At 46.5% G+C, this 11,985-nt stretch overlaps 1 protein-coding gene across 21 annotated transcripts in view; it reads right to left on the reverse strand.

The window, feature by feature from the left end:
• Nucleotides 1-11,914, reverse strand: part of Tmem219 (transmembrane protein 219) — a 38,294-nt gene extending 26,380 nt beyond the window's left edge. For 5 of the 21 annotated variants that reach the window (XR_015626176.1, XM_087559928.1, XM_087559922.1 and 2 more), the window contains exons 1-2: nt 11,602-11,914; nt 5,735-5,964 (exon numbers count right to left, since the gene is read on the reverse strand). The gene's annotated coding sequence lies outside the window, so the exon portion shown is untranslated. Of the gene's footprint in view, nt 1-5,734; nt 5,965-7,633; nt 7,670-7,807; nt 7,899-10,649; nt 10,744-11,601 lie in introns of those variants that run through there. The other 16 variants (XM_087559930.1, XM_087559923.1, XM_087559917.1 and 13 more) reach the window with 5 other exon arrangements.
• Nucleotides 11,915-11,985: the final 71 nt, after the last annotated feature.

The following is an 11,985-nucleotide window of genomic DNA, read 5'->3' on the forward strand; positions in this document are numbered from 1 at the left end:
GCTTTTTTATTTTATGTGTGTTTTGCTAAATAAAAAGTGGAAACTGATTGGATAATAAAGATGCCTATACCCTGTAGCTGGGCAGATGAGAGGTAGGCAGGGCTTTGGTTCCCAGGCTTGTCTGAGGCAGAGACCAAGGAAAGAAAGGGGAAGTGGCCATGCCATGGGGTAGACAGACTGTGAGCGCATGGTCATGAGGGACAGCCAGATGGGGTAGGAGCGGCCCAGGCGGAACAGGGCAGTGATATCCCGGGGTTTCTGACAGGGAAGTAGACAAAATAGCACAGAGGGCTGATATCTGCCCAGCTCCAGTGCTTTAAGGCTTATTATAACTATAAAGGGCTTGTGTCTTTTTTTTTTTTAAGATTTATTTACTAAGTACACTGTAGCTGACTTCAGACACACCAGAAAAGGGCATCAGATCTCATTACAGATGGTTGTGAGCCACCATGTGGTTGCTGGAATTTGAACTCAGGACCTCTGGAAGAGCAGTCAGTGCTCTTAACCACTGAGCCATCTCTCCAGCCCAGGTTTGTGTCTTTTATTTGGGAACTAAATGATCTAACATAGAGTAGAAGCCCCCAAAGAGTATTTACCACCAGAAATCAGACTCCTTTCGGCTGTTTCCTTTCCCTCTGCTCAAGCACACGAGCACCTACGGTTTAACCATCCCCTGGTGTCTAGTGTGAAGAGCTCCAATACCACAAGCATAAACATTTCAGACACCGTGGACAGCTCCACCACATCTGTAGGTCACATACGGAGAGCAAGACTCAGTTCTGCTGTATCTACGGTGTGCACCGGCCCTGCTCTGGAGAGCAAGACTCAGTTCTGCTGTATCTACGGTGTGCACCGGCCCTGCTCTGCCCTGCAGTTCCCCACCTTGAATGACATCACTATCTGCACGCATACAGCCATAACTTAGGGCTCTTCCTTTTTTCCTCTTGCCCCAGCCCCTTGGATGAAATTTGTCTCCAAATTTTTTGTCTCACAGACATTGCTCAAATCTGTCTGTCCGTCCATCCATCTGTCCATCCGTCCATCCTTACGCACCCACCCACCCATCCATTTATCTATCTACTGAGATTGGTCCTGCTATATATTCAGGCAGGTCCCCTAACTTTCTTTTTCTTCCTCTTCCTCTTCTTCCTCCTCCTCCTCCCTCCTCCTCCTTTTCCTCTTCCTCTTCTTTTGGAGGCAGTCTCCCATTATCCAATCTGACCTTGAATTTGCCATGTAGCCAAGTCTTGACCTCCTTATCCTCCTGCTTCCACTTTCCACTGCCAGGCTCAACTAGCCTTGAACTTGTGATCCTCTAGCCTCAGTCTTTGCAATTATGGATGTCCACCGCAGGGCCAGGGATCAATCTCTTGTTTAGATTGTTGAAATCATCTCAAACTTCCCTGAAATTCTCTCAGAGGCAGTGAGGTCATTCTAGACTTGGCTACTGAGCAGTTCTCACAGCAGGTGTGGTTGGCTCATGGGCTTGGCAGGTCCTGAGGTCCTCCACCTGCCCCTCTGCAGCAGCACACACTCTGTGTCCTCCTTGGCTTTGAGCTGACCCACAGCTCAACACTCCCCAAGCAGAAGTTGTGGTTTCACCGAGTTGGCCAATGCATGGCATCAATGGCTCCCACCCAGGCACGTCTGACAAACTCCTCTCTATTGTTCTCAACAGTGAATTTGTTTTTCACCTCAGAGAACCTCCTCACATATTTCATATCTACTTGACATCTCCACATGGCTGTCAAACAGAGCTCTAAAGCTTAACACAGCGCCAGTTTTGGGGGGTTTTTGTTTGTTTGTTTGTTTTGTTGTTGTTTTTTTTACATTTTATTTATTTTGCATGTGATTCCACAAAGTTGTCCTCTGACTTCCACACATACTGTAGCAGGCATACTCACTCACCCATGTCATACATAAACACAAAATAACAATAAGTAAAAAAAAAAAAGACTATGAGGGTGACAGGATCTATCTTCTTCATTTCTATACTGACATTTCTAACCTTCTATCTGATATATTATAAATTTGTGGAGGGATGAGACAAGATCTCACTATGTGTCCCTGACTGGCCTGGAACTCAAAGAGATCTGCCTGCCTCTGCTGGGATTAAAGGTGGTCACCAATTTTATGGATTCAGACCAGGACAAGCCCAGGAGCCAGGCTGCTCTTTCCCCAGAGGCTCTTCCCTACATAATCCAGACATCTTGGCCTCCAGCTCGCTCCCCCCATCCCCCTTCTCCATGGTGACTTCCCTGGCCTCCTTCCCTGGGGCCAGTGAACTCACTAGAGAGCAGCTTCCCAATAAACATGCATCTAATATAATCTAATCTAGTTTGAACTGTTGCAGTAAATATTAAAAAATGGCTAAACGTTTTATTCTGAGCTGGTGCCAGCCCCCGTAGGGCCACATAGCATGCGGGGTACTTTTATCTTATCAGCTCCTTATCAACTGGTTGCGAGTTTCTTGTGTGGATGTCTTGTGGATTGAGAATTTAATATATAAATCTGATTGTTGGGTTGCAGTTTGTTGAGTCTCGGGTAGCTGGAACCAGAGAGCTCTCAGCTATCGGACAGTGGCTGGGAGGGATACTGATCAGAGATAAATCATGGTTAGTTCCATATGGCCAGAAAGACCAGCATTCAAGATCCTGGTACCTTGAACAGCTTGAGGATTGCCTGGGTCTGAGAGTACTTGGAGGCAGAGTGGAGCTGAGACAATAAATGTACCCCGCATGCCATGTGGCCCTACGGGTGCTGGCACTAGTGAGGGATAAAAGATTTAGTCATTTTTGAATATTTACCACAACACTGAACTGGCTCTTTTCACCTGTGGAGAAATAACTTATCACTTGGCTGACATATTATAGATATTTGACTATTTTGATGGAAAAAAAAAAGAACACAAACCACATCGAGATCAAAAACCTGTGTTGGTGAGGACAGAAACAAGTGTTAATGTGGATGGGGATAAGCCTACTCATAATGGTGCTGGCAAAGGGGGTGGGGGTGGGGGGACAATCCACTCATAACCTTGACAGGAGCTTAAAGAGACTCATACTTTCTTAAGGACAGGCTGAGAATCACTGAAGCTAAATGCAATCTTTGATTCGAAATTCTACCGTAAGGAACTTATGCTTCCCTCTCTATCTGGAGATGGTAGCCATGGCCTGACCATACAAACAAGCATTCTACCCTTGAGAGGCATCCACCACATTTAGGAGTTCCTTTGACAAATCTTCTCAGGTGTTGCAAGATGATTACTGCAACCCTGTTTATAACAGACCTGAAACAGACCTGGTTGATCTGTCAGTGAAAGCCTTTAGCAAACCATGGTGTATCCACAATAGAGCACCCTGCGGCCACTAAATAGGGTGAGTTGCATCTGTATGTGAAATAAGTCTGAGACATAGCAAGTGGAATCAACACAGCATAAAGATACATACAGTATGCCAGCATGTGTGTTGAATAAAAAGATTATATATATAACCATATATGTAGAATGTTAGAGAAAGAGAAATTCTGGCCAGTGGTTGCTTGTGAAGAGAATAAATGGATTCTAGATATTGGATATTCTTATTCTTAAATCTTTTCAATAATTACTAAATAATTTTAAGCAATAAAAGAAGCCGGGCATTTTGGTACACACCTTTAATGCCAGCAGAGAATTTAACCCAGCATTTTGAGGGCAGCCTGGTCTACACAATGAATTCTAGGCCAACCAGGGCTATATACTAAGATAGATCCTGGCTCAAAAACAAACAAAAATAACAGCTAAGTAATAAAAGAAGAAGAGTCAGGCCGGGGTTGTGTTTTGGGTGTCACAGCGTAGGCCACATCCCTTGCTATGGCATCCTGCTGTATGAACCATTTTCCCACAGAGCTCTGTTTACTCCCCTTGGAGAAAGCATTGGTCCAAGGGTGTAGTTCAGAGCCCTCAAGGACATTAAGCCAACAGCCTGCTTTGAGACGCTTGAGATATCCTGAGCATATGTGGTGACCAGGATGAGGGATACTCTGTGGGGTTTTCATTGTTTTTCTGACCCTGCTTTTAAACCCTGAGCTATCTTGGAATAAAAGCTTCAGAGAAACCCCATAAAGGACTCTTCACAGTATTGCCTAGAGTCTCCTGGTTCTGTCGAATCTCAAAATTGACTCATTTCCTCAGCAACAGGCAGGTCTTCATAGATAAAGCATAAATTTAATAGGTGGGGACCCTGAGTTCAATTCCAGCACTATGCAGACACGAAAAGAGAGAAATGAGGTAATCGGAGTCCTTAAAACTGCTCCTCTGGGGGGCTGGAGAGATGGCTCAGCGGTTAAGAGCACTGACTGCTCTTCCAGAGGTCATGAGTTCAATTCCCAGCAACCACATGGTGGCTCACAACGATCTGTAAAGAGACAGCTACAGTGTACTTATATATAATAAATGATTAAATCTATTAAAAAAACTGCTCCTCTGGACAAAGAACTTTAGCCCTCTTTCTGATAGAACTGCTTAACACAAAACTGTTAAGTCTTTCGTAGCCTCTGTATTTCTTGGTTCTCTGTTATCTATATATGGCATGGGGCGGGGACTGTATATTTCTGTTTGCTTGTTTTTCAAAATGAGCAGCTTGGCCCAGGATGGGAGAAAGAGAAAGGACTGGAGCGGAGGTCTGTAGTGTGACCTTGACCCTCCTCGTGACATGTGGCCCTGGTCCAGTGGACTATGTTCAGAGAAACTTGATTAGAAGTGCTGTTAAGAGCCACGTGGATGGTTAAAGACATAGCTCTGTACCAAAGTGCTCGCCCAGCAGAGACCGGACCCTGCGTCCAATCCCCAGCCCTGTGATATACAGTCATTTCCTGGGAGTGGGCATAGGCCTGTAATCTCAGCACTTGAGAGGTAGAAGCAAAGGCTCAGCCTCGTCCTCCACTATGTACCATGCTGGAGACCAGCCTGGCCTATATGGCATGCTCTCTCAAACAAGCCATCAAGAGTCGCACAGTATGTCAGGGGCAGCCAAAGATCCCCGGGTGTGACTCCAGTCCAGATGGTAGTTCTAGGTGATCGATCTCCTCTACAGCCCAGCCTTGTGTGAGGGGTGTGGGAAGATGGTCTTCATTCCATGCACTTTAGGCTGGCTTGAGTCAGGACTAGCTTGTTCTAAGGAAACTGCATGGTTAGGCTGGGTCCACAGGGCAGGAAAAAGGGAACAGGTAGAGCTCTGGTGGGCCTAAGGTTTTTCAGGACTCACCTAGGTGCTCAGAGGAAGGCGAAGTTCCAAGGAGATTTTGGAGACTAGTATGAGTGGCATATTGTCAGGGGTGCAGAAAAGCGACTTAGTGAGCAAGAAAACCATCAGTCAGCCTTTCTGTCCCTCCCTACCACACAGGCCTAAGCAGCCACTATAGAGCTGGGGATGCTCTCAGCAGAAGAGAACTTGCTTAGAGGATCAAGGCCCTGGGTTCAATCTTTAACACCCAAAATAACAGAGAAGCACTGATGTCCCTGCTTCTGGTTCCAGGGCTGGATGAACGAACCCTATAAGGATTCCCTAGCCGACAAACTTGGTGATGGTGGAATTACTTCTAGGCCAGACTGGTCTACACACATTCACAGACCAGCAGAGCTCTTAAAGACTGGGACTTAGTACACAAGGCCCCTCTCTTTCTCTCTCCTCTGGACTCTCCCTACATGCCTGGCCCAAGCCCAAGCCCCACCCCCATATCCCCAAGAAGCCCTTACCTGCTGTAGCTCCTCTCTCTCCTCCTCCAGAGGAAGCGTGAAGCCAGGAAGCAGCACAACGCTGCCAAGCCTGGAGAGTCCCCCAGATTCTTCTGTGGTTAGGCCAGCTGTATTAAAATGAACTTTGTTCCCCCGAGGATTTGCTCATGGAGGTGTTATTGTGTACTTGGCTGCAGTTCCCATAGCTACAGGCTCACAGCGAGAAGGGAATGGGTATACACCAGCGGTTTCTGTAAAATAGGAATTTGACCTCATTTATAGTCAAATATGCAGCAGAAACTCTTGCATATGGTCTAACTTGAATAGAGTTCAAAGAGTTCTGAATGACAATCAGAAAAAACATTAAATAAAATATCCATGTTGAAGTATGGATTTTATCCCTGACTCAACCCAGGTGCATTATAGCTTTGAATTGGTCATCAAGAAATTAATGTCTACGTATGGATGGTAGACCATTCCACTGAAAGTCTTCGGATTTATGGCCTACAGGCCAGATCTAATTAATTTTGGCCACAGTGATTAAAATTTTGTTTTGGGAGCCACGTATGGTAGTACATATCTTTAATCCAAGCACTTGGGAGGCAGATAGAGAATTATGAGTTTTTGGTCTACATCATGTGTTCCATGCAAGCCAAGGCTATATAGTAAGACTCTGATTTTTTTTAATTGTTTTGGGTCAAGTTAAAAAAAAAATCTGAGTCAGGCAGTTGTGGAGCACAGCTTTAAACCAAGCACTTAGCAAGAGGCAGAGGCAGAGGCAGAGGCAGAGGCAGAGGCAGAGGCAGAGAGGCAGAGGCAGAGAGGCAGAGGCAGAGAGGCAGAGGCAGAGGCAGAGAGGCAGAGGCAGAGAGGCAGAGGCAGAGGCCAAGGCAGAGAGGCAGAGGCAGAGGCAGAGGCAGAGAGGCAGAGGCAGAGGCAGAGAGGCAGAGGTAGAGAGGCAGAGGCAGAGGCAGAGGCAGAGAGGCAGAGGCAGAGAGGCAGAGGCAGAGGCAGAGGCAGAGAGGCAGAGGCAGAGGCAGAGGCAGAGAGGCAGAGGTAGAGAGGCAGAGGCAGAGGCAGAGGCAGAGGCAGAGAGGCAGAGGCAGAGGCAGAGGCAGAGAGGCAGAGGCAGAGAGGCAGAGGCAGAGAGGCAGAGGCAGAGGCAGAGAGGCAGAGGCAGAGAGGCAGAGGCAGAGGCAGAGGCAGAGGCAGAGGCAGAGGCAGAGGCAGAGGCAGAGGCAGAGGCAGAGGCAGAGGCAGAGGCAGAGGCAGAGGCAGGCAGATCTCTGAGATCAAGGCCAGCCTGTTCTACAGAGAGTTCCAGGACAGCCAGCCAGGGCGACGCAGAAAAACTCTGTCTTGAAAAACCCAAATAGGTACATAGATATTTACCTGTCTTTTTTTTTTTTTTTTTTTTTCCGGAGTTGAGGACCGAACCCAGAGCCTTGTGCTTGCTAGGCAAGCGCTCTACCACTGAGCTAAATCCCCAACCCCTGGTACATAGATAGATAGTCAGACAGATTTTTTAAAAAATTAAAAAAAAATCTGTATATTTGGACATGAGTGAGATGCATCAGTAGAGAAAGGCCCTGGCTTCCAAGGCTGATGGTTCCATCCTTGTAACCATTGCGGTGACAGGAGAGAACTGACAAACACGCACATGCAAACACATGCATATGCATGGGAGAAAGAAAGGGAGGGTGGGATTAGAAGCTCAGGGTCATCCTCAGCTACACAGTAAGTTTGAGGCCAGCCTGAATTATAAGAGATTCTGCCTCAATAAACAATGAAACAAAGAAAATTCAGTATCATTCGCTAAAAACCCAAAGTTGTCTTGTGTCGGGCCACCAGGAATACACCAAACATTGAATAAAGCAAGTGGGGGGGCTGGGGATTTAGCTCAGTGGTTAGAGCGCTTACCTAGGAAGCGCAAGGCCCTGGGTTCGGTCCCCAGCTCTGAAAAAAAGAACCAAAAAATAAATAAATAAATAAATAAAGCAAGTGGGGTTTGGGATTCCTAAGAAAGGACAAGACAGTCTAGGGAAGCACGAGGCAGCAGCTGAAGGTGTAGAAATGACTTACCATAGGACTTACATGTATTGGGTTTCTAGGATTTGGACAGGGGTTTTGTTCGGCTTGGAGCACTGTCAGGAAGCACGAATAACTCTGGTTGAACATGTTCTATCTGAATGAAGAGCAAAGGCCCCGTCAGGCTCTCTAGCTCCTCTAGGTAAGGCAGATGGAGCCTGGACTTGATCACACAGCCTGCCTCTTCTCCAGGATTTTGCTAATCAGGAGAATATGGCGCAAACATTTGTAGTAGGACTAAGATAAATGTCCCCTCCCTTTGTTGCAGGGCGCTCTGTGGCATGACAAAGGCTGTTCTGTAGCCTTTGGCACAGGTCAGAGAACACCAAACAATAGCATCATGCATAGTCTCAGGAAACAAAAACAGTTAGAAACCCTACAACAGAGCCCGAAGCCAGTTTGGTCTGCTTCTTTGTCTGTTTTGCTTTGTTTCGTTTGGTTTCTTTTCGTTTCTCTAGACAGGGTTTCTCTGTGTAGCCATGGCTATTCTGGAACTCACTCTGTAGACCAGGCTGGCCTCAGACCCAGACCCTCTGCCTCCTGAATGCTAGGATTAAAACTGTGTGCCACCTCCTCAGGTTCAGTTTGGTTCTTTTGTGCAGGTGCTAGGTGGTGAACTGGATTTCCTCTTGTGGGCTTCATTCTGTGAGCACTGACCCACAGCTGTAGGCCTAGTCCCACATCTGTCTTTTTAAAAGCTCCAAGTGAGTTTCTTTTCTTTCTTAAAGATTTATTATTTTTGTGTATCCGCGTCTCTGTTCGGATGCCTTTGGAGGTCAGAGGAGGGTTTTGAACCTCTGGAGCTGGACTTACATATGGTTGTGAGTCACACAACTTGGGTCGCAGGCACTGGAGTCTGCTCCAGCCGTGGCTGCTTTCTCTGTCAGCACAGTCACAGAGGGCTCTACCAGAGCTGCAGTGTGCAGGCACAGCAGGGAGCGTCTGCTGCAGCCAGCATTTCCTTTGGTCAATGGATGTAAATGGAAACTGGTTTTAAGGTTCTAAGTAAAAGGTGTGTTCTTTGCGTTGCTGGGGGTGAGTTTTGGATCACCTTTTCCAGTAGCATCATCCCTTTTCAGAGAAGTTTAGCCCATGTGTGTGCATAAGAGACTTCAGTCATCCCTGCTGGGAGACAAGAGTAGCCTATTTTCTCATTTTAGAAATTTCTGGGTATCATTTTCATGAAAATGTGGCCCACCAGAGAAAAGGTCACTTAAAATATCTGAAGACCCTAACAAATATCCAAAACATACATGTCCATATGTAGAAGGAAAGAAAAAAAGCCAACAAGTAGGACCAAGTAGGGTATAGGTCACATGGGTGGGGTCTAGGTATCACGCATCACAAAAGGCATGAGCAACTTTTCATCTCCTGCAGTGGACAGAGTCATTCTCACTTGGTGACTTAGATCCTAGGAACTCTGGCTTTTAAGAGGGCTAACCTGGGCATTCAAGCAACTGCTTTTAAGCCCAGTGCTTGGGAAGCCGAGGCAAGCAGCTCTTTGTGAGCTCCAGGCCAGACTGGTCTACAGAGTGAGACCCTAGCATACAGAGCAAGTGTGTGTGTGTGTGTGTGTGTGTGTGTGTGTGTGTGTGTGTGTGTGTGTGTGTGTTGGGGGGTGCAGGGGGACTGGAAAACAGTCTCCTATAGCAAAGAGAGCCCAGATGTTATATTAGTTCTTGTTCCTGACAGGCCAGGATTTACTTACTACTTACTTACTTAGGTACTATGTATTTTTCTGAGACAGGCTTTCTCTGTGCAGTTATGGATGTCCTGGAACTTGCTGGATCTAAAGGTGTGTGCCACCATGCCAAGCTTGGGGACAGATTTTATTAGGATTATAATTGTCTCAGCAGAAGCTTCAGGTCCAATTTTTACAAGACCAAAGCTTAAAATTAATTTTGTAAAATAAAACACCCCAAAAATACCCTAAGAATGGAGCTATGAAAGGTGTCTTCATTAGGGTCTTATTGCTCTGGGAGAACATCCAGTGTTGTTTTATTTCTGAGCCATCTCTCCAGCCCCAGGACGTGGAAATAATTGTCACTGGTTATCTTAGTGATTGTTATGTGGGCTAGGATGTAGAGTGCTTGCCTAGCATTCACAGATCCCTGGACTTGATACCTAGAACCACATAAGCTGAGTGTGGCAGTGTGCATGTGTACTGTCACTTGGGGGCAGAAGTTCAAGGTCATCTTTGGCCGTATATCAAGTTTGAAGCTAGTTTGGCATATATGAAACAACCCACTCCTCCCCCTCAATCTTATCTACAGGGTGAATGAATCAGGGCTAATTAGTATGTGTAAAAAGCACAGGGATCTCTAAGACCTTCAGTAGCCTGCAGAGTCAAGAAGGCAGTTCAGTTCATCAGGACTGTTGGTCCTGTGTTGGTTCGAACTTTAAAGTTTGACCCCAACTAGTTTATCCATATTTAAGCACATCACAATCTGGTGAAAACCTTTTCCGGTGATAACTCAATTTTATGTTCACAAAAAAGCATACCTAAGTAAATCTCTTTGAGGAACAAAGAAAACTAAATACAGGTCAAATGCAGAAAAACAAATTTACAACTCTCTTCAGGGGAGGATCAGATGCTGGAAAAGTCCCTAGCCACACAGATAAAGCCCAGGCCACCAGGTTAGTCACCACCTGCTTCCAGCTTTCTGGAAGGTCTATCATTCCCTCCCTTGCAGGAACAATCTTGTGTGCTTAACATTACAGACTCCCCAACTGTTTATCTGTGAGTGCAAAGGCCCCTCCCTCCATGCCTCCTGCGGTAAAGAATTAACATTTGTAGGAGATGGTTATATTTGGTCATTTTGTGTTTGGTTATGATTATGGTTCTTACCTGCCAGAGTGTGAATTTGTCTGAAATTGGTGTTTTGTGAAACTGAGCTGAACAAGACACCACCGCAGCCTCATTATGGGTGCTGGGCAAGTTCCTGGCAACAGCAAAGATTCAGGGAGGAGGGTGCAAGTTCCAGTCAGGAACTGCTTTTTCCTTTTCACAGCCATACTTGCTGTGGGGAAGCAGGACTGGCAACTCCTTTTGGCAGAGTCTCTTCATTACTAGACACACTTCTAATATCTTCTAACAAGTCCACTTTGCTTCTCCACACCTCTACCTCTCCACAGCTAACACTAGATTTGCACCCCTGATCAAGCAGTAAAAGAACCAACCAGACCCAGAAAGAGAAGCTTTGCCAAGGTCTTCCAGTTAGCTGGTGACGGGGTTAAAACTTAAATGCTGACTTTGGAGTTTTTCTCCTTTTCTTTTTATTTTTTCAACACAGAGTCTATGTAGACTAGGGCTGACCTTGAACTCAAAGAGCCACCTGCTTTTGCTTCCTGAGCCACCATTGCCCAGGTTGACTTTGGTTTTCCATCCAAGCAAAACCTTCCAGACAATAGGGCATGCTGTTAAATATCTCAGCTATCAGCTTCTAAAGTGATTTAAAAACTAAAGACCTTTTGTTCACAGTGTGCTCTACCTTCTTTCTTCTTTTTGGGGGTTCTATGGAAGGACTCATGACAGCTGGGATTCTAAGATCTTCCCTAGCTTGTCCAGTCTTATTCTTGTAATGGCCACCTTCCTGCCTAATGGCCCTCCTTTTGCTTTGAGATACTTAAGACTGTGTAGACCAGGATCTCCTGGAACCCATAATCTTCCTTCCTCAGCCTCCAGGGCTAAAATCAGTTATATGTGGCTCAGGTCCCTACCCTTCTCCCTACAGGGAACTCTGCATCCCACCTCCACACAGGCGCTACTTTTCATCATCTCCTCCCTTAGGCCTTCTAACCTGTGAGTCCTCTGGAAACCCTAAGGCTTCGTTGGAGAACTTTCTTTTTGTTGTTGTTGTTGACTGTTCTTCGTACAGTCTGTCAAGTGCACTGGGTTGGGCTAGGGAAACCATGCTCAACCTCCAGCCTTTGAGCTTGTTTCCTTTCACGCGAATGAAACGCTTCTGAAACCGTCACAGGCTGCGGTCCTCTCCGTTCACATAAACAAGGGGCAAAGGGACCTTAGACGCTTTCTCCATCCAGGTTCCTGACTCTCCCCAGAGAACCATACCCCAAAACCGCATGCTGGACTGCAACGGCGCCACCGACTGCGCACGCCCCAGCTCTTGGCTCCGCCCCCAAGACGCGGCCTCCAGCCTGGCCGCGCCTGCGCAGCTCCGCGC

The sequence above is a fragment of the Rattus norvegicus genome, chromosome 1 (assembly GCF_021556685.1).
Source record: "Rattus norvegicus strain SHRSP/BbbUtx chromosome 1, alternate assembly SHRSP_T2T, whole genome shotgun sequence".
NCBI classification, from domain to species: Eukaryota; Metazoa; Chordata; class Mammalia; order Rodentia; family Muridae; genus Rattus; species Rattus norvegicus.